The sequence below is a fragment of the Giraffa tippelskirchi genome, chromosome 10 (assembly GCF_054371585.1).
Source record: "Giraffa tippelskirchi isolate mGirTip1 chromosome 10, T2T-mGirTip1v1.2.pri, whole genome shotgun sequence".
Classification (NCBI taxonomy): Eukaryota; Metazoa; Chordata; class Mammalia; order Artiodactyla; family Giraffidae; genus Giraffa; species Giraffa tippelskirchi.
The window spans coordinates 53,033,575-53,055,326 of record NC_137284.1 but is presented as its reverse complement, the minus strand read 5'-3'; the positions used below and the strand labels follow the sequence as shown (position 1 = coordinate 53,055,326).

The window sequence follows — 21,752 nt, the reverse complement described above, 5'->3', positions numbered from 1 at the left end:
GAGGGTGGAGGTTTAACCTTCCATGGAAGACCTTTGGACCCATAAAATGTTGTACGAGTATCTGAATCACCTACCCCTTAGAATAAATGAACACAATCTCTGTATTTAAATTCTGAAAAGAACTGATGCAGCTCGAGCTCCTGAAACTTTGCTACGATTTTTGGTAAACTCAGTAAGGTATATCATTCTTTTCAGCTCTCATAGTATCAGATTCTGGAGAAGGCAATGGCACCCCACTCCAGTACTCTTGCCTGGAAAATCCCATGGACGGAGGAGCCTGGTAGGCTGCAGTCCATGGGGTCGCGAAGAGTTGGACACGACTGAGCGACTTCACTTTCACTTTCCACTTTCATGCATTGGAGAAGGAAATGGCAACCCACTCCAGTGTTCTTGCCTGGAGAATCCCAGGGACGGGGGAGCCTGGTGGGCTGCCGTCTATGGGGTCGCACAGAGTCGGACACGACTGAAGCGACTTAGCAGCAGCAGTATCAGATTCATATTCACTGTGAGTCAGAACAGCAAGCGTTGCTTCTGCTCAGTCCACAGAGCAGTGAGGTACAGAGCTCAAGATCTGAAGAGCGTTTCCGAGAGGGGCCTGGAGTCCGGTCACCTCGAGGGACCTGGGGAGGCCGGCTGTAAAGGTGCCAACCAGCAGTGTGTCCTGTGTTTGCCTGTTTCTGTCAGTTCTGACCAGTACAAATGTTGGACTTCCTCTTAAACTTCACGGCCCTTTCACTACATCAGGCAGTAGAAAGTGTGTGATTCTGTGGTCTAACCCTATTCCCAAGCCCTGCTTTGTCCACCACCTTAACTATCTGGGGGCACACAGACGATCTTCTTTTTAAATCTATTGATTCAGTGTTTCATGGAGTCACACTTAGCAAAAAGCCCTGACATGTGAAGCCCTTCTAAGCTTGTCACCTCAGCCTAGAAATGTCTGGGGGCGCTCTCAGTCACAGGTCTGGCTGGAGACCCTAAGGGACCCTCACAGAGAGTTTCTGTTCTGAGTTGTATTACCCGCCGGAGTCCGCTACACACCAATCCACCAAACACAGGATTCACACTTCCTAAGTCTCTCTCCAGGGTGGAGTTAGGTGTCCACTCTTGTTCTTGTAGGAATGGACACGAGTTCATCTAACAACGATGAGCCAGGGGGGCTGGCACGGAGGATTTGCTCCCCTGTGCGTCCCTTCCCTGAGTCCAGGGCTGAGGCTTCCAGTCAACTTCTGCCCACAGTGCTCACGATGAACACACAGCCAGGACTGCAGACCTTCTCATGCGATTCTCGGGCAGGGGCACAAGGTGAGAGGTGACCAGGCTACAAGACCAAACAACTGCATGGTGACCGCTGTCTAGGTTAACTGAACCTCACGATGCTAGGAGACCCTGTAATTCCTAGGGTCTGGCTGCCTCAATTTGGATTCCATAACAGCAGCCCTGGAATTTTAAGCTTCATCACGATGGGTTTCCCTGTTGCGTTACTGTCTTAAGGGTCCCAGGGCATAAGACTGGACCGATTAGATCCAGTTTAGCCACAGGAAGTGTCCACAGCTTCAAAATAATCCAGATTGATTCACTTTAAATATATCAGTTTTAATTAAAGACCAAACTCTTTGCTGATAAAGAATAACAACATTTTGTTCCAGGTGTGACTTGATCACTCCCTCTGAGGAAGAAGCCACAAGCTACAGTGAAACATCAATTTTCTTACATTCAGGGCACCCAGATTCTGGGGAAGGAAGGGAAGAGTCGACCCTATAGGGTCACAAGAAAACTGAGACCACATCACAGGGTGATGCTTGGAGGACTTTTCCCAGGTAGCATAAAGGATGACATCAGCCACCAAGGCGCAACCTCGATGGACCTCCCTGAATCTGGGATTTGTCTTTCAGCCTGGGTCATCACTTTCTCCACAGCAGCAATACTGATGCATTTTCTATTAGCCTGAACCTCCCTTCCTGCATCCTGCTGCCGCCCCCTGCAGAGAGTCTAAACCCCTGCAGGGCAGCCAGGGGAGGGCCAGCCCTCTGCTCACTCCTGGCTCCGTTGCCCTCCTGCCCCTAGGTCTCAGAACTCTTTCATCCGCTGCCACACTGTTCCCTCCCCAGGCCAAGGAATGTGCCTATTCATTTCCCATATTAGGAAGGACTGGAAGGGGAGAAGGCGGGAGGGAAGGAAGGAGGGGGCACTCTCTTAACCAGCAGTCTCAGCTTTGCTGTCTCCCTGCATCCATCCGCAAATGTTGATAAAGTAGCTTCTAAACCCACAGCCTGGATCCCCCAAATCAATGAGTTGCTCACCACCGAAACTGTCTCAACAGTCCTCAAAATCCTGCCAAATGACTCTCTTCTCTGGGTCCCTCTCTGGGTTTGACTTCACAGTGGTTCTTCCTGCAGATCACAGAGGCTCTCTGACACCATCTTACAGGAGGTGTGTTTCCAAGTGATCTCACTGCCCCTCCCACCACCCACCCTGGCTTATAGCTCCTTGTGGACGTGGACTGTGTCGTCTCCCAGCCCTGCCCTCAGCAGAGCACCTGCTCGCAGCTCCCACGGTCCAGAGCTGTCCCCACACAGGTCTGCAGCCCTCAAAAGCTGAGTGATGCCCCTGTAGACCTGCTCCACCTGCGGTCCCCACTCTGGTTAATGAGTCATTAGGTGCCTCCCCATCCCTGCCCCTCCCCCACTAAGCAGATCCCCCTATTCCCTCCCTCCTTCTGTCTGTGCTGGCCATTCTCAGTACCCCATGATCATCCCCACAGAATCCCGGTTCTTAGCTCTGGTCTCACACTAGAACCCCTGGAAATGAAAATGAAATGTTAGTCGCTCAGTCATGTCTGACTCTCTGCGACTCCACGGACTGTATCCCACCAGGCTCCCCTGTCCATGGGATTCTCCAGGCAAGAATACTAGAGTGGGTTGCCATTTCCTTCTCCAGGGGATCTTCCCGACCCAGGGATCGAACCTGGGTCTCCTGAATTGCAGGCAGATTCTTTACTACTGAGCCACGAGGTGTTTCCAAATCTTGCTCCAAGCCCCACATCCCAGTCCATCCAACTGAGGCTGGAGCTGGGCACAGAGCCTTTACCTAAAGAACCGTCCAGGTGTGACCTGCAAGGTGAGGCCACGCGGAAAGGCGGCAGATTCAGCTGCAAACTGCCCACAGCCTCGAGATCTCCAGACACCTGCCCTCACGCTTCACCAGAGTGTTCTTAATCCAAGAACCTTAAATGGGTACACAAGTATTTTTTTATTCCAGTATGGCTGGAAATAACCTACATGCCTGGCTCTAGGGACCTGTGTACAGGTTAGTGTTGTGCGTATGTACACAGATCCCACATACGTGTGCATGTCATGGGGGCACTGTGATGTGGGAGTCATCACACACAGGGTGGCTGCCACCACCAGGATGATGCTTGGAAGTTTCCACTCTGCGGGAAGATACCTAACTCTCAAGGCAGGTCGTATTTTCTACCCTGCAAACATCGCCACCTCCTTACTGATCCACAGTCTGACTGCTGGGCTTCTGCCCCCCACTCCCTCCTGAACCCACTCCCTCCAGGCCACAGGCACAGGTCAACTCTGGGTCCCCCCCACCACCCGTCCCCTCCTGGGGGACCCCTGAGGCCACGGCCCCAATGCCCTACTCCCTCACCCACCACTCCCAGTCCCCTTAGCAGTGACTCCCCGACTTCAAGTCCCCTGAACTGCGAGTGTCCCAGCAACCACTCCTCAGACCTCACCCCTCTCACTCCCCATGGGCTCACTCCCCCTCACCATCTAAATACACCAGGAACTACAGACACCCTCTAACCTCATTGCGAATTCTAAGGACACACACAGCTGCCCCATGCCCTTCACTCCGCTGTCCCCTGGCTTCTCAAACCCAGCTGTCCAAAGTCCTCCTGAGGCCGCCACTTCTGGGTCTCAGCAGAAACGCCTCCATCCACTGGCTCAGTCAGAAGACCACAATGCCACCTGACTCTACTCTCTCCCCCATACACCCCACAAGGGATCCAGGGACCAACTGTGTCTCCCCGACGGGGCTGTTCCAAGCACAGGACTCTGCTGCCAGGTTTCTCAACTGCTGCTTCCCCAGCAAAGAAGCCAGCCCCACCCTCTCAAACCCCAGGCCCCACGGTGCTGCTCGGCCCCTCACACGCTTCCAGGGACCCCCATCCCTCTCAGACTTAAAGTCACACCACAAAACAGGCTCTGCATCCCCGTCAGAGGGAAGTGGGGGGGGGGAGGACATGGAGGACAGGGGACAGGGCAGGGGCAGAGGCTGGCCAGAGGAGCACAGAGGAGGTCAGACCAGGTCTGAAAAGTGCCCCATCCCCCTTCTGCTCACGAAAGCCGCTCTGCTGAATCAAAGGCTAAGAGAGGCACAGGAGGAAAAGAAAATCACCTAGCTTCACATAAAATGCACGGGTTTCACTGTGAGGTCTTTTCACAGTAAAGGAAAGTGGGGAGCCAGGAACCTGCCTCCTCCCCGCCAACCCCATTGAAAGGAAGGGAAACTGAGCTGAGCAAGGCCAGTGCAGACTAGTGCCCGCTGCCACGACCTGGAGAAGCCGCTGGGTCCCACTCACCATGGGGCCACCCTCGGGAGTAACCACTTAGGTTAAGGACACGGCTGCCTGCTGCAAGGTGGGGTTCTGACCACCACTGCCACGCGCTGCAAATCCCGTGAAAGACCAGATCACTCACTGCCTCCTTAGACCATTTCCAGCTGTTGAAAATAAAGCCTATATTTACCTCAGTTAAAGTCCTCCCAGTTTAGATATAAACTAGCCCCAAATGTCACAGGAAAAGTTATCTGAAAGGTTTATTTAATCTGTAAGAGATGCTGTTGCTGTTCAATCGCTTAGTCCTGTCCGACTCTTTGTGAACCCATGAACTGCAGCACATCAGGCTCCCCTGTCCTTCACTATCACCCAGAATTTGCTCAAACTCAGGTCCATTGAGTTGGTAATGCTACCTAACCATCTCATCCTCTGTCGTCCCCTTCTCCTTTGATCTTTCCAGCATCAGGGTTTTTTCCATTGAGTCAGCTCTTCGCATCAGGTGGCCAAAGTATTGGAGCTTCAGCTTCAGCATCAATCCTTCCAGTATGTACACAACTTACAGAAAACAGGACCCAGGAAAGGTCCTCTGGCCTCAGTGTGCAGATGTCAATAACCTGGTACCTGGGGCAGGGCGAGGTGGGGATGCTGAAAGTAGTCCTGCTTTAAACACAGCGCCCTCCCCATCATCAGGGGTCCCAGGGATCTGGATTAATTAACAAAGCCCTGGGCAAAAATAACCGTCCACTCTCCCTCCCCTGGCAGGTCGGGGGAGAGGGGTAGGAAGGGGCTATCTGGAGCACAGTCTGGAGGGGTGGGGGATACACAACCAGGAGGGGTATCCAACGGGTCCAGGATGCCCACCCAGCTCCTGCCACCACTCACTCAGTAGAACAGCGGAGCACAGGCCTGGCCTTGCAGGAAGGTGGGAACACACCTAACATCACAGTCTGGACATCACATGCTTCCTGGCACCGGAGCCCCAGGCACCCCTGGGAGTGGTGTGACATTGGACATTACACACTGACCTGTACATCATCTCACAAATGGGCTATGTGGTATCAGTGGATACGGACAAGGGCCATGGTGGGGAGGCAAGCTAGGCTGCCTGACGGGTGTGCAGGCTGAGCATGGCAAAGTGGAAGAAATTAGGCAGAGGTAGGTCCAGGTGGTAGAGGGCAGAGGAACAGACTCCAGAGATGAGGGAGCATGGATGGAGCCCAGATGGCCAACACTGGCCCAGGAAAACACAATGGCATCCGTTCTGGCCAGAGAGTCTAATATCAAACAACTCTGCTTTCATGGACAAGGCAAAAGGGGGAAAGCTACTGCAGCATTTCTTTCAAAAACATCCTGGACATGTGCACCTGTGACCAATTCATGTGGATGTATGGCAAAAACCATCACAATATTGTAAAGTAATTATCCTCCAATTAAATTTAAAAAATCCTGGGAAAATCACAATTTCTGCTTTAAGAAGACTACAAAATGAAAAATTTTAAAACATTTTCTCACCTAAAATAGGTTGAATTGGTCCACGCTCTACAATCTAGATGATGCTGAAAATTCTTAAACTCCAAACATCTAGGTATTTATAAACATATTCATCTGTTATGTATGAAATTTGACTTTGTATTACAAAGTTCTTTTTTTCATAACTATGAAATTTTAAACTATGACTTTTAAATTGCTTTGTTTCCAAAAAAATTTAAGAAGATGTTTTATCTACTTGGTCACAATACTTCCACATTAACAGAATCACTAAAAATAGCCACATAGAGTTTTTCTTCTGGAGTTTGCATAACTCGCAGTATCTATCATTTTGAAGGCAATATTTTCCCCCATGGTTCCAAGAACTGCAATAACTAAGAAAGTAATAATCTCCTGATGAAGTCATCCACATCCATCACACACCTGCTGGACCTCACACACCAACTCGCGTGTCTATGGAGTAATTTGTCAAAATACTCCTTGACACTACAAAGAAACAGCACCTTCAAAATGTTACCCTTTTCCCTCCTCCGTGCCATGTTTGGGCCATGTGCTGTTATTTCTGAAAGCATGCAACACTTTCAAATGGAGCTCTTTCATCAGTCTGTACTTATCATAAATCTCATTGCATGTTATTACATCCCTCCATCTTCCTTTGAGACTCTAACTTAAAGAGAAACGAATCCTCCTTTCAACTAGACTGGACTGTCAAGGCCTGTGGATCCAGTGACGCTCCGACTAACATCACCACTGGTTGTTCTCACTCAGAGGAAGAGAAAAGGAAAATCTGTTTCTTGATGGCATTTGAAACGTCTGGCCTGCAGACCACATGGGAGCCTGTGGCAGCGCTCCATGAGGAAGACCCCTAGAAAGAGCTCCCTCTGCTATCCCAGGAGCCAAGATCCCCCGGGAGGTACCAAGGCAGGAAGTCCATTGGGAAATTACAAAGCTGGCCATAGGTAACATCTCAGGAGATGTATCATGTGAAATGTGAGGCTGGAGGAACCACAAGCTGGAATCAAGACTGCAGGGAGAAATATCAACCTTAGATATGCAGATGATACTACCCTAATGGCAGAAAGCAAAGAGGAACTAAAGAGCCTCCTGATGAAGGTGAAAGAGGAGAGTGAAAAAGTTGGCTTGAAACTCAACATACAAAAAACTAAGATCATGGCATCTGGTCCCATCACTTCATGGCAAATAGATAGGGAAAAAAATGGAAACAGTGGCAGATTTTATTCTCTTGGGCTCCAAAATCACTGCAGATGGTGACTGTAGCCATGAAATCAAAAGACACTTGCTCCTTGGAAGGAAAGCTATGACAAACCTAGACAGTGTATTAAAAAGCAGAGACATCAGTTTTCTGACAAAGGTCCGTATGGTCAAAGCTATGGTTTTTCCAGTAGCCATGTACAGATCCATACATAAGTTGGATCATAAAGAAGTTCAGTTCAGTTCAGTTCAGTTCAGTCACTCAGTCGTGTCCGACTCTTTGCGACCCCATGAATTGCAGCATGCCAGGCCTCTCTGTCCATCACCAACTCCCGGAGTCTACCCAAACCCATGTCCATCGAGTCGGTGATGCCATCCAACCATCTCATCCTCTGTTGTCCCCTTCTCCTCCTGCCCCCAATCCTACCCAGCATTAGGGTCTTTTCCAATGAGTCAACCCTTCACATGAGGTGGCCATAAAGAAGGCTAAATGCCAAAGAATTGATGGCTTTGAACTGTGGTGCTGGAGAGACTGTTGAGAGTCCCTTGGACTGAAAGGAGATCTAACCAATCAATCCTAAAGGAAATCAACCCCAAACATTCAGTAAAAGGACTGATGCTGAAGTTCCAGTACTTTGGCCACCTGATGCAAAGAACTGACTCATTGAAAAAGACCCTGATGCTGGGAAAGACTGAAGGCAGGAGGAGAAGGGGGCAACAGAGGATGAGATGGTTGGATGGGATCATCCACTCAAGGGACATGAGTTTGAGCAAACTTCAGGAGATAGTGATGGACAGGGAAGCCTGGTGTGCTGCAGTCCATGGTGTTGCAAAGAGTCAGACATGACTGAGTGACTGAACAACAACAACAACAGGAGATGCAGCTCTAACCATTCATCAGATCTATTTGGGAAGTTGAATGTGCTACTACCATCACTGAATATAAAGACCAAAGACTAAGAAAAACAGCTTTCCTTACTGCATCTCTTCTTGTTTCTACCTGAGCAGGTGCACACACAAAGGTTCCCATCATGATCCTTCCTTGTGTCTCCACTGTGGGGCAGCCCTGTCCAATAGAAGCTTCCATGATCACAAACAGGTCAAGCTTGGCAAGAGTCACTTGTGGGGTGAGCAATGGAGCAGTGCTAGGGTAGCTACCCTTAATTTCAAACAACCAACCGCAGGCAGAAGTACATCCATAGTGACTCCCCTGGTGGTCCAGTGGTTGAGAATCTACCTGGCACTGCAGGGGACATGGGGTTGAGCCCTGGCCAGGGAGCTAAGATCCCACAGGCCATGTAGCAACTGAGCCTGTGTGCTGCAATTACTGAGCCCACACTCCGTGGCTCTCGCACACTCAACTACAGAGCCCGTGCCCTGCAGTGAAAGATCCCACCAGACACAACCAAGATCCTGCGTACCACAACTAAGACCTGACACAGCCAAATAAATAAAATATATACAAAAAAGAAATACACAGGCAGTTCTCAGGCTTAGGGTCTGCCCACTCCCCAACATGTGAAGCCAAGTCCATCCCAATGGCAAGGCAAGAAGGGCAAGTTTTTATATCACAAAGATACACAGGTTCCCAGTCTAAATTTGCTGACCACCATTCTAGGAGGATAAAGACAGCAAACACCTTAGATGATGGATCTCCCCAGAATGCAGATTCAGCCCGCACGGACCTCTGGGTCCGGTAATAACTCAGTGCTAACCAGGATGGGACCTCCCAGACCATAGCCTAAGCGATCTGAGGAGAAAGCTACAATGAGCTCCCTATGCCCCCAGGAATCACCTCTAACCATTCCCAACATGAGTAAAAGCAGCAAAATAAGGGCAGCTTCACAGCATCCACAGCGGTCTGGTCCCTGACACTAAAATCCAGCTCGGAGAGAATTAGTGAGGTGGGGTCCACATGTGTCCAGAACTGTATGGGGGGACCTCTCTATCTTCGTGCCTTGTTCCCTGCCTTGGGTGGCCTTGGAAATCATCTTCCTGACCAGCCCTACCCTTGCTCTCTCCCAGACCAGAACACAAATGAGCTGACTGACAGACCCATAGTCACACCCCAAACCAGAAACTCTGGGCTTGGGTAGGAGAAGATGAGGTCCAGAAAGGAGGGTGGAAGAAGGGCAAGGCACTCCTCAAAAGAGGGACCCAGGCAGTAAAGAATGCCAACTGTATCGAAACCACAAAAACCTGGAAACAGCCCAAATAACTACCCACAGGTGGATGGATAAACTCGCTGCAATGGATCCACACAAAGGAATGCTACTCAGTTCTCAGGCTTAGGGTCTGCCTGAGACCCTAAGCCAGGAACAAGTTCTTGCTACAACACAGATGCATCTCTAAATAACGATGCCAAGGGCAAGAGGGCAGACAAAATAAATCAGGCAGCTTTATGTGACGCTCTAGAAAATGCAAACTCATCAACTGTATTGGTTTGAGGTTACGAATAAACTTTCATATAATTATTTTTTTCATCAATAAAATATTTATTTTCATCAAGTGCATCATTAACTTTTCATTTATTTATTTTTGCCGCACCATGCAGCATGTGCGGTCTTAGTTCCCCAGCTAGGGATCAAACCTACACCCCTGGCGTTGGAAGCACAGAGGGTTAACCACTGGACCACCACTGAAGTCCCACAAATAAACGTTAGCGATATGGGATCAGTAAATAAAGGGGATGAGCTGTATCTAACTTACCGGTGCCTTGGTGCCCTCTCTGTAAAATGGGGAGAGTTTATATTCACTTCCAAGGGCTGTTGTGAAGATCCGATAATTTAATCCCCAGAAGCACTTACTACAGTCCCCAGCACACATGCACACAACACACTCGTTCCAGTCACTGATCAGCGTGTCACGGCCATCTGGTCTCTGCACCTCTTCCCTCCACAGAGCACGTGCTCTGCATGGCTATTACTGCCTGCAGCTCCCACATCCTAGACAGTGCAAGACCAAGCCAGGCATCCTTTCACCACACCCTGTGACAGGGGGCGTCACAGAGGGGTCGAGTCTGAGCTGAGAATGCTGGGTTTCGATCCCTATGATTTACCTTAAGGAAAACGCCAACTGCAAGCCTGCAGTGCACTGTGTCCAAATTTAACTTTGACATTGATTGTCACTGCTTAAAAGCACGAAGCTTTAAGAAAAAAAGAGGGGTATATGGATAGCTGGCTCACTTTGTTGTGCAGCAGAAACTGACAGAGCAGTGTAAAGCAACTATACTCCAATAAAAATTAAAAAAAAAAAACTTACAAGGATACATTGTACAATATGGGGAACATAGTCAATACTTTATAATAACTATAAATAGAGTATAACTTTCAAAAATTGTGAATCACTATAAAGCTGAGCGCCGAAGAATTGATGCTTTTGAACTGTGGTGTTGGAGAAGACTCTTGAGAGTCCCTTGGACTGCAAGGAGATCCAATCAATCCATCCTAAAAGAGATCAATCCTGGGTGTTCATTGGAAGGTCTGATGTTGAAGCTGAAACTCCAATACTTTGGCCACCTCATGCGAAGGGTTGACTCATTGGAAAAGACCCTAATGCTGGGTAGGATTGGGGGCGGGAGGAGAAGGGGACGACAGAGGATGAGATGGTTGGATGGCATAACCGACTCGATGGACATGGGTTTGGGTAGACTCCGGGAGTTGGTGATGGACAGAGATGCCTGGCGTGCTGCGATTCATGGGGTCGCAAAGAGTCGGACACGACTGAGTGACTGAACTGAACTGATATTGTATACTTGTAACGTATAATATTGTACACCAACTATACGTCAATAAAAAGTTAAAATTTGAAAAAAAAGCAACAAAAAAAAGAAATAATGCCTATTCAGTCATAAAAAAGAATGAAACACTGCCATGTGCAGCTACATGAATGGACCTGGAGACTCTCATACTGAATGAATGAAGTCAGAGAAAGACAAGTATCTTATGATATAACTTACATATGGAATCAAAAATATGACACAAATGAATGCATTTATGAGACAGAAACAAATTCATGGACACAGAGCTCTAACAGACCTGTGGTTGCCAAGGAGTCGGGGCGGGGGGAGAGGACTGGGAGTTTGGGATTAACAGATGCAAACTACTATCTATTGCTGTTGTTCAATCATGTCCGACTCTTTGTGACCCCAAGAACTGGCACGCCAGGCTTCCCTGTCCTTCACCATCTCCCAGAGTTTGCTAAAACTCGTGTCCATTGAGTCAGGGATGCCATCCTGCCATCTCATCCTCTGTCGCCCCCTTTCGCTCTTGCTTATCTATAGGATGGAGCAATAATAGGGTCCTACTGTCTAGAATAGGGAACTATATTCAATCTCCTGGAATCAACTATGGTGCAAAAGGATATGAAAAAGAATGGATTTATATATATTAAAGAAAAGAAAAGCTCCAACAGGGTCTGTTCCTACAACCAAAGAGCCAAGAAAAGAGCCAGAGCCTTCCCAGTGATCCCCACCACACGCAACAGAGCTAGAGCCTTCCCAGGGATGCCCACCCTACCCAACAGAGCCAGAGCCTTCCCAGGGATCCCCACCCTACCCAACAGAGCCAGAGCCTACCCAGGGATGCCCACATTACCAAACAGAGCCAGAGCCTTCCCAGGGATCCCCACCACACCAACAGAGCCAGAGCCTTCCCAGTGATCCTCACCCTATCCAACAGAGCCAGAGCCTTCCCAGGGATCCCCACCACACCCCAAAGAAAGAGCCCAACAGAGCCAGAGCCAGGGCCTTTCCAAGGATGCCCGCCCTACCCAACAGAGCCAGAGCCTTCCAGGGATCCCCACCCTACCCAACACAACCAGAGCCTTCACAGGGATCCCCACCCTACCCAACAGAGCCAGAGCCTTCCAAGGGATCCCCACCCTACCCAACAGAGACAGAGCCTTCCCAGGGATCCCCACCACACCCAACAGAGACAGAGCCTTCCCAGGGATCCCCACCCTACCCAACAGAGCCAGAACCTTCCAAGGGATCCCCACCCTACCCAACAGAGACAGAGCCTTCCCAGGGATCCCCACCCTACCCAACAGAGCCAGAGCCTTCCAAGGGATCCCCACTCTACCCAACAGAGACAGAGTCTTCCCAGGGATCCCCACCCTACCCAACAGAGCCAGAGCCTTCCCAGGGATGCCCACCCTACCCAACAGAGCCAGAGCCTTCCCAGTGACCCCCAACACACCCCAAAGAAAGAGCCCAACAGAGCCAGAGTCAGAGCCTTTCCAGGGATGCCCACCCTACCCAACAGAGACAGAGCCTTCCCAGGGATCCCCACCCTACCCAACAGAGCCAGAGCCTTCCCAGGGATCCCCACCCTACCCAACACAACCAGAGCCTTCCCAGGGATCCTCATCCTACCCAACAGAGCCAGAGCCTTCCCAGGGATCCCCACCCTACCCAACCGAGCCAGAGCCTTCCCAGGGATCCCCACCCTACCTAACAGAGCCAGAGCCGTCCCAGGGATCCCCACCCGACCCAACAGAGTCAGAGCCTTCCCAGGGATCCCCACCCTACCCAACACAACCAGAGCCTTCCCAGGGATCCTCATCCTACTCAACAGAGCCAGAGCCTTCCCAGGGATCCTCATCCTACTCAACAGAGCCAGAGCCTTCCCAGGGATCCCCACCACACCCAACAGAGCCAGAGCCTTCCCAGGGATCCCCACCACACCCAACAGAGCCAGAGCCTTCCCAGTGATCCTCACCCTATCCAACAGAGCCAGAGCCTTCCCAGGGATCCCCACCACACCTCAAAGAAAGAGCCCAACAGAGCCAGAGCCAGGGCCTTTCCAAGGATGCCCGCCCTACCCAACAGAGCCAGAGCCTTCCAGGGATCCCCACTCTACCCAACACAACCAGAGCCTTCACAGGGATCCCCACCCTACCCAACAGAGCCAGAGCCTTCCCAGGGATCCCCACCACACCCAACAGAGCCAGAGCCTTCCAGGGATCCCCACTCTACCCAACACAACCAGAGCCTTCACAGGGATCCCCACCCTACCCAACAGAGCCAGAGCCTTCCAAGGGATCCCCACCCTACCCAACAGAGCCAGAGCCTTCCAAGGGATCCCCACCCTACCCAACAGAGCCAGAGCCTTTCCAGGGTTGCCCACCCTACCCAACCGAGCCAGAGCCTTCCCAGGGATCCCCCCACAGCCCAAATAAAGAGCTCAATAGAGCCAGAGCCAGAGCCTTTCCAGGGATGCCCACCCTACCCAACAGAGCCAGAGCCTTTCCAGGGATGCCCACCCTACCCAATAGAGCCAGAGCCTTCCCAAGGATGCCCACTCTACCCAACAGAGCTAGAGCCTTCCCAGTGATCCCCACCACACCCCAAAGAAAGAGCCCAAAAGAGCCAGAGCCAGGGCCTTTCCAAGGATGCCCACCCTACCCAACAGAGCCAGAGCCTTCCAAGGGATCCCCACCCTACCCAACAGAGCCAGAGCCTTCCCAGGGATCCCCACCCTACCCAACAGAGACAGAGCCAGACCCTTTCCAGGGATGCTTATCCTACCCAACAGAGGCCAGTGGTGAAATGTTCCCACCTGCCCAGGTGTCAGGTTTCACCTAACTTCCCACCCCCTGGGCCCCTGGCCTGGGGGTAGCTGGTGCTTAGGCAGCACTGTGCCAAGAAGAGCTGGTCTTCCTCTCCACTGGAGGAAGCAGACACCCAGCTCCCCTGCAGGGGCAGGGCAGCTTCACCTCCAGCCCTGATGGCCTCAGGGCGGGGATCAGGAGGTGAGAGGAGAGAGGAACTGGCATTTTGCCCCCTTCCCCACATCCCAGTCCAGCAGGGTCCAGTGGGCGATTCGTCCCACTCCACAGTGAGAAAGCTGAGCTCGTGGCCCTGCTCTCAGGGGCTCAGGGGAGGCAGTGCTCCAGAAAGGCGCGAGAGAGACTGGAGAAGAGCTGCACTCGCCCATGCCGACCGTGGCGAGCGGCGTGGTGCACTCAGCAGAGTCACAGACCCCAAGGCCGCCGACGTCCACCCCACGAGGCCCGAGTCTACACTTCAACAGTGAAACTCCCTGCCAAGAAGGTTAAAACAGGATCCAGAGTCCCCCGACACAAACCCAAGATGTCCAAAACACAACCAAAACCCACCTGTGTCCCAAAAACCAGGATAATGCAACTGAAATGAGCAAAGACAGTTGACAGAGGCAGCCCTGGAAGATTCATGTCCAGGGCCGCAGAGCAGCAGTCATAAACACACTTCCACAAGAACTGCAAACCCTCTCCAAACAAATGCAAGCTGAAAAGCGACATCTCCAAGTGACTCCTAAGCAGGAAAAAACTGATTATTTCTCTTCCTTTTTTTTTTTTTAAATTCTGATTGGACTATAGCTGCTTTATAACATTGTCTTAGTTTCAGCTGTACAGCAAAGGGAACCAGCCATGCATACACATATATCTCCTCTTTTTTGGATTTCCTTTCCATTTAGGTCACCACAAAGCACTGAGTTGAGTTCCCTATGCTGTTCAATAGGGTCTCATTAGTTACCTATTTTATACATAGAAGTATATATATGTCAATTCAGTCTTTCAATTCAGCCCACCCCGTTGTCCCTCCCCCTTGGTGTCCATGCTGCTGCTGCTGTTAAATCGCTTCAGTCATGTCCGACTCCGTGCAACCCCATACACAGCAGCCCACTAGGCTCCTCCATCCCTGGGATTCTCCAGGTAAGAATACTGGAGTGGGTTGCCATTTCCTTCTCCAATGCATGAAAGTGAAAAGTGAAAGTGAAGTTGCTCAGTCATGTCCAACTCCTAGCAACCCCATGGACTTCAGCCTACCAGGCTCCTCCGTCCATGGGATTTTCCAGGCAAAAGTACTGGAGTGGGTTGCCATTGCCTTCTCCACTTGGTGTTCATATGTTTGTTCATTTACATCTGAGTCTCTTCTTCTGCTTTGCAAATAGCTTCATCTGCACCATTTTTCTAAATTCCACATATGTGTGTTAATATATGATATTTGTTTTTCTCTGAGTTGCTTCACTCTGCATGACAGCCTAGAGGCATTTCTCTTCCTTCAATCTTAGTGACTTTAGGTTCTTTTCATCAGAGAATAATTTGCTAAGATACAGCTCCAACACATCTGGACCCAACAGAGCTAATTAGATATTTATTGAGATCCTGCCACATGTGAGGTCCCTGAGCCTTGCTCAGGGTTGCTCACCTTGCTTCTGGGTTTAACCCAGTGACAGTGATGGGCACAGGCAACATCACCAGCTCAGGGCAGGAGGGGCAAAGTACCCAAAATGAGGCAGGAATAAAACCATATGGGAGCTCTGCAGGAGGGTGCAGTCAGCCCAAACATTGAGGATGCCCTCCGTGCCGAGTTGACAGCAGACACAGTGAACAGGGGACGTGAGGGAGGGGAAACAGGAAGCAGACACAGAAAAGTCAGGGGAGCATGTTGATCCAGAAACTGAGAGACAAGAGGATGCCCAGGAAGGAAGGAAAGAAAGCACACGTCAAAGCATACGGACGTCTCTGAAAGACCTGTTCACGGCGAGCTGATGCGAGGACCAAACAGCTGGGCGCACGCTGTGATCTTCTGCCCTCGAAGAGACGAAGGCAGGAGCCGTTCCATTTTCAGTGAGATTCTGAGAACACTTTGGTTCAAACGATACTGTAAATGGGAAGGAACGACTGATCCGTGCACCTAGGCAGAGAAATGGTCTCTACCCTTAGCCAAGCCCTGTCTTGCTATGTAAGTTAAAATAACTGCAACAGCAATAATGAGCTCTCCTCTGACTGCACCTCAAGGGCAAACACATCAGCAAGAGAGGCACTCTCCCACTGGCCACACTGCAGGGGCAGGACCACCTCTACGGGCCACGGCAGGACGGCGATCGCCAGAGGCTGGGCCGTCAGTGGGGCCACAGCAGGGACACTGAGCCTGGGGATGAGATGTTCTGACCCAAGTCAATTAAAAGTTATCCAGTGACAACAAAACAACCAGCCAAATATGGGGCCAGAGGATGGCGAGGCTGAGGGAAGCACTCAGAGGCCTCTTTGGGATCTGGAGTGGGAAGACAGAAATCAGATGATAAAAATCATTTGCACCTTTATCTCTCATCACTATGACCCCAAATCAAACAGGTCTCCTGAGATCTGGTAGACTCTGCTGCCATCTGATCCATCCCACCCAACTTTACCACCCATGAATCCGTGATTACCACACTGGGTTCACCTACGTCTGGGCTGGATGCCCTGGCCAGAGCCACTGTATAAAGAAGCCTGAGGTTACAATAACCATTTCCCTAACTGCCCTCCCAATGGGCCCCCTCGGGCCCTCTTATTTCGTGATACAACATCTGTCTGGAACTCCACGCAACTCACAGATCCAACAGAACAAGAGTGCTTAATGGAATCATGCTACTCAAGTGCACTTCACGCCTGCAGACCAAGGTGCCCCCAGCACTGGGGACAGACCTGGTGTCACATGGCTGCTCATGGGGAACTTACAGAACAAGTAGATCAAAGTCAGGAAAGTAAGAACGAATCTACTGATGGTTATTGATGGCTATTTAATGTGCTCAGGTGAGCTTAACTTGGGTCAAATGTGTTCCCTGTACTGCAGAGGCTCATCAAGGATGCCAAGGACCCCCACCCTGCACCCTAGCGGGCATGCACAGTCCACACAGCCTACTGTAATGGTCTGAGCATGGAGCCCATGGACCTGTGTGCCCCCATTCCCTCCAAATCCCATCAGCATGCATTTTAGGAACTGGCCAGGGCTAAGGGTGCAGTATGCAGCCATGGAATACCACAAACCGGCTTTAGAAAGCCAAAGGCTCTACCCTGGCTCATCCCTGCTGAAGCCCATCATGAGAATGGTCACAGGGACACAGGGAAGCAACAGAGGCTCCCACAGCCCTGCCCCTCCAGGTCAGTGGGAGCTCCAGGCCCCGTCTCAGCCATGGGTTCCACAGCGGTGCTGGGACAGGGCATCTGAGCAAGAGTCCCATTCAAGGAAGGGTTATGGGGCTGAAAAGGTTTTGGAAAGTCCCCACAGGGCACTCTCTGGGGCCACCCTTTAGTCACTGCACCTGCTGATCCCTCTGGGGACCAGGGCTGGGTGGCCACAAACACAGCTCCCCACCCTCGGGGGGTCGGTGGGATGAATCCCATGCTGTGCCTTCCACACCAGTAGACCTACTGCCTAAGCTTCGTTGATAATTAGATTTCGATCCCAAACAGGAGGATTAACTGTGAAACGAGGCTTCATTTCAATGTTGTGTCCATGCCAAGAGCTGCCCAGCCCGGCTGTCAGAATCCACAGGTTGAAGTCCTTTGTGTTTGACCAATTTGACCAGAAGGAGGACAGCAGGTGCAGGCTGGTCAGGTGCGCTGAGAAGTGGGGGCTCGGGAGGCTCAAGGGTGTTTTCTTGCCTTTTTCAGATGTGTCTCTTCCACACTATGAAGGCTCAGCAGAAACAAACACAGTCTCCATCCTCCAGGCATCCCAGGACAATTCGGAAGGGCTCACAGGTGAAGGGGAGGCAGGACCAAGGAGCAGGGGACCAGCCTGAGAGCATCATGTGGCCCAGGCCCCACAGCACCCCACACAATCTACACAGGGACAAGACAAAGCCCCCAGCACCTGGGACCTGTGCCCTGAAGCCTCGGACACCAAAGAGGTGGTGTTGTCATCAGCCACAAAGTGCGTATTTTCACTATAATTTATTCTCCCAGGAGACAAGGTGCTTCTGTGATCTTCATACACCTCTGCTGGGAGGAGAGGATAAAGGTCCCACGTCACAGAAAGCAGTCTGTCGGAGGGCACAATCTGTCCACCACAAGGGCCACAAACGTTCAGGAAAGTTCGAGAAGCCTCACTGACACCCAAGGAAGAACATCACACTGCAGGAAACATCAACCATCCTGCCCACTAACTAGAGGGAAACATGAAAACGTCACACGTGCACTTTTTGAACTCTGAACAGAATATGTATCATGTTAGCCTCTAAGATAAGGAAGACACTTGGGAAGCATCTACTGAATGAACCCCAAAGATTAAGAACCTTTCTGTTCTGCTCTGTGGACCATAGAGGAAACCTGGAGGGGAAGTACAAGGTCAGCAAGGAGGCAACAGAAAGGAAAGATGGAGAAATGAGATGGGAAGGGGGACGGACACAAGACAGACAGAGTACACCCTTCCTACCAATGACCGTGGGCCCCAGTCCCCAGTCCCCTTCTGCCACTTGGCCTGGTGGGGGGATCCCCGCTGTTAGGGGATAAATTCAAACACAGCCATGGTAAAGCCCCAACCTCCAGGATCTCAGAATGTGACTGTGCTTTAAAGGCACAATTAAGGTAAAATGAGGACTTCACAGAGGCCTCATCCCATAAATGACTGGTGTCCTTCTAAGAAGAGGACATAGAAACACAGCACGTGAAGACACAGGGAGAAGACGGCTGTCTACACACCCAGGAGACAGGCCTCAGGAGAGGTCAGCCCACCCACACCTTGATCTTGGGACTCCTGGCCTCCAAGATCACGAGCCGGAATGCGGTGTTTATTTCAGTGGCTGAGCTGACTGATACAGTCTCCACTATCCACTATTCTTTCTGGGAAAAGGCTCCAATGGGCGTGCGTGCAGAAGGCCATCCAGCCTCAGTGCTCTAATAGACACCTCAGACCCACCAACAGTATAGTAAGAATCCACAGCAAGAGGATGAATAAGAAGGTCGATCGCCATGTCAGCCTCCTCGGGAGGCAGTGAGGCAGAAGGGGCCAGCACCTGCCCCCGACCGTCATGGCGCACATACCCCCAGTCGCAGTGCTACATGTGGGCAGACCCCCAACAAAGGGGAGAAAACAGGGCCTCAGCAGAGCCCTCCACCTCGGCTCTGTTCTGCTGCTGCTAAGTCGCTTCAGTTGTGTCAGATTCTGTGCGACCCCATAGACGGCAGCCCACCAGGCTCCCCCGTCCCTGGGATTCTCCAGGCAAGAACACTGGAGTGGGTTGCCATTTCCTTCTCCAATGCATGAAAGTGAAAAGTGAAAGTGAAGTCACTCAGTTGGGTCCGACCCTTAGCGACCCCATGGACTGTAGCCTACCAGGCTCCTCTGTCCATGGGATTTTCCAGGCAAGAATACTGGAGTGGGGTGCCATTGCTTTCTCTGGGCTCTGTTCTGGCCCAGCTCTAAAAAGAACAGCTGCCAACTCCTGAGGGCTCGCCATGGGAATCTCAGAATAACCTGGGAGCATATCAGCATTCAGGCCTTTCCAGGTGGCTCAGTAGTAAAGAATCTATCTGCCAATGCAGAAGACACAGGTTCAATCCCTGGGTTGGGGCGATCCCCTGGAGAAGGGAATGGCCACCCTCTCCAGTACTCTTGCTCGGAAAAGTCCCATGGACAGAGGAACCTGCAGGTTACAATCCATGGGGTGGAGAAGAGTCAGACACGACTGAGCAGCTGAGCACACATGCAGATCAGCACTCACTGCACAGAAAGCAAGGGGACTGGAGTGCGTGAGCAGCAGGGAAGGGGCACAAAGGGTGCTCTGCAGGGCCTGGACCAAGCTCCTTGTGATCTCCCATCCCACCCACCTCAGCTCAAAGATGGTGGGGCGCAGCCACCAAGCAGGGGGGTGCTCCCTGCAGAAACCCTGGAAGGAAGGGCCCAGTGGGACGCCTCTGCTCACACTTAGTGACTTGCAATAAGATGCATTTACTAATCTCCTCTTCATCAACAGTGAACAGACCCACGTCCTGCAAAGTAACCAAACAGAGCTTACCTGTCAGGGGCTTGCTGGGGCTCTGGGCGTCTGGTGGCCACCTGGCTAGAACGAGGCACCTAGAAGTAGCGGCTGCTCACGGTCACAGGACACAGTCACGGGGCCATTGCCCCTGCAGCCCCCTCTTCAGGCTCAGCATGGTGCCCAACTTCAAAGCTGAAAAGGCAAGGAGGCCTCCACTGAACATGCTGAATTTGCACAAGTGTGAATTTTATACCCTGCACCCAAGAATACAAGTTTTAAAACAATTTTTAAACAAACAGTAGTGTTTTTTTCTTTTTTTTTAAGGAGACTGTTTAAAAGACAGACTCTTCAAAAGGAGTCCACAAACAGCAGGTTTCTAGTCACCATGGCCTGGACACAGGGACAAAGGCCCACAGACACCAGAAAAGCCTTGGGAAGCTGCGGGTCCCAGGTCACTGCCCGAGTGCTTCCCCTACCCTCCCAAAAAAGCAGGCAAATAAGTACTGGGCAGGCCTCTGCTCTCTTGCAAGGCCAAGTGTATACCTGTAAGGCATCCTTAGCACCTAGATCACAGCCCACATCCTTCCCAGGTCCTCCCAGGTTACAGCCGTCACCCCACCCCTGGGGACCATCCTCATCTGAGACCAAGTTCTGGTCTATGGTGCCCAGTGCGTGAGAGGCCCCGTACAGGGCCCACGCGTGTGCCACGGGAAGGAGTGGGAATCCGGGCTACTTCTTCTGGTTCAATGCTCTCACTTCTATTGTGAGGGCCAAGACACTGCTCCAGAGTTGGGGGTGGGGGGGACAAAGATGAAGGTTCCCCCTGCCGGAGGGGAGCATCTGGTCACCAAGACAGTTCTGTGTGCTCTGCTCCTCTGCAGGGCAGAGGGGAGAGAGAGAGCCACCTCCCAGACGACCCTGGCACATGACACTGGATGCCACAGAATCTCTCCAAGTCCAGAGGAAACACACTCACTCGATGACTTAGGGAGGTCGGCAAAGAGCAAAGGTTCTGTGGACAGAAGTCCCGAGCACCGCTGTGCCTGTGTGTCTGCGACATGGTGTCCTTGGGTGGAGAACACATCACCTAGGGATGTTGAACTAGCTTACCCTGACCATTCAATGGTGGAAACAAAGCCTGCCCTGCCTCCGACCTGACGTGGGAGAGGCCAGGGTCAAGGACTTAGAAAACCACTGAAGAAGGTCCGTCTGGGCACTCAGGCTAAGAATCTGGTGCGGGAGCCGGACAACATCCGCCACCTCCTGACCCCACTCCCTCTCAGCAGGTGACCTGTGGGCGGATCACCCCACTCCCTGAGCCTCAGTGTCCCCCACCGCAAAATCGACAGGAAGATAACATCTCCATCCAGGGCTTTTATGAGCAAGAAGTGAGCAAACGCATGTAAAGACTTAAGATACAACACACAGTAAATGTTAGACAAATGCTAGTTATGAACTAGGACACAGCTGGCAAGTACCCTGCTGTCAGATGCTGAACACAGCAGCCACCTGCAAGCTGTAAAGGCTGCTGGTGTTTAGAGGGAATGCTGAACTTCTAGGATCAAAAAGGGAAAGACCCTTGATACAGGATTATCTGACTGCTCAAAGCTGAATATCACCCATGCATGCAAAGGCATTTGATGAAAGGTGCCTGCTTTCACCCTCAAAGAATGTGTAAGCCTGAAAAGTGTTATAATGTTTATGTCAAGTGGAACAACCCTAAATTCCAGAAGCTAAGTTGACTCCAAGTTTAA

At 51.3% G+C, this 21,752-nt stretch overlaps 1 protein-coding gene across 24 annotated transcripts in view; it reads right to left on the bottom strand.

The window, feature by feature from the left end:
• The window catches only part of GRB10 (growth factor receptor bound protein 10), a 218,313-nt gene that overhangs the window by 161,884 nt on the left and 34,677 nt on the right, over positions 1-21,752 (bottom strand). For 20 of the 24 annotated variants that reach the window (XM_081534568.1, XM_081534573.1, XM_081534560.1 and 17 more), the window contains exon 2: positions 20,035-20,190. The exons of 3 other annotated variants lie outside the window; for them this stretch is intronic. The gene's annotated coding sequence lies outside the window, so the exon portion shown is untranslated. Of the gene's footprint in view, positions 1-2,300; positions 2,454-20,034; positions 20,191-21,752 lie in introns of those variants that run through there. One more of the 24 variants, XM_081534566.1, reaches the window with a different exon arrangement.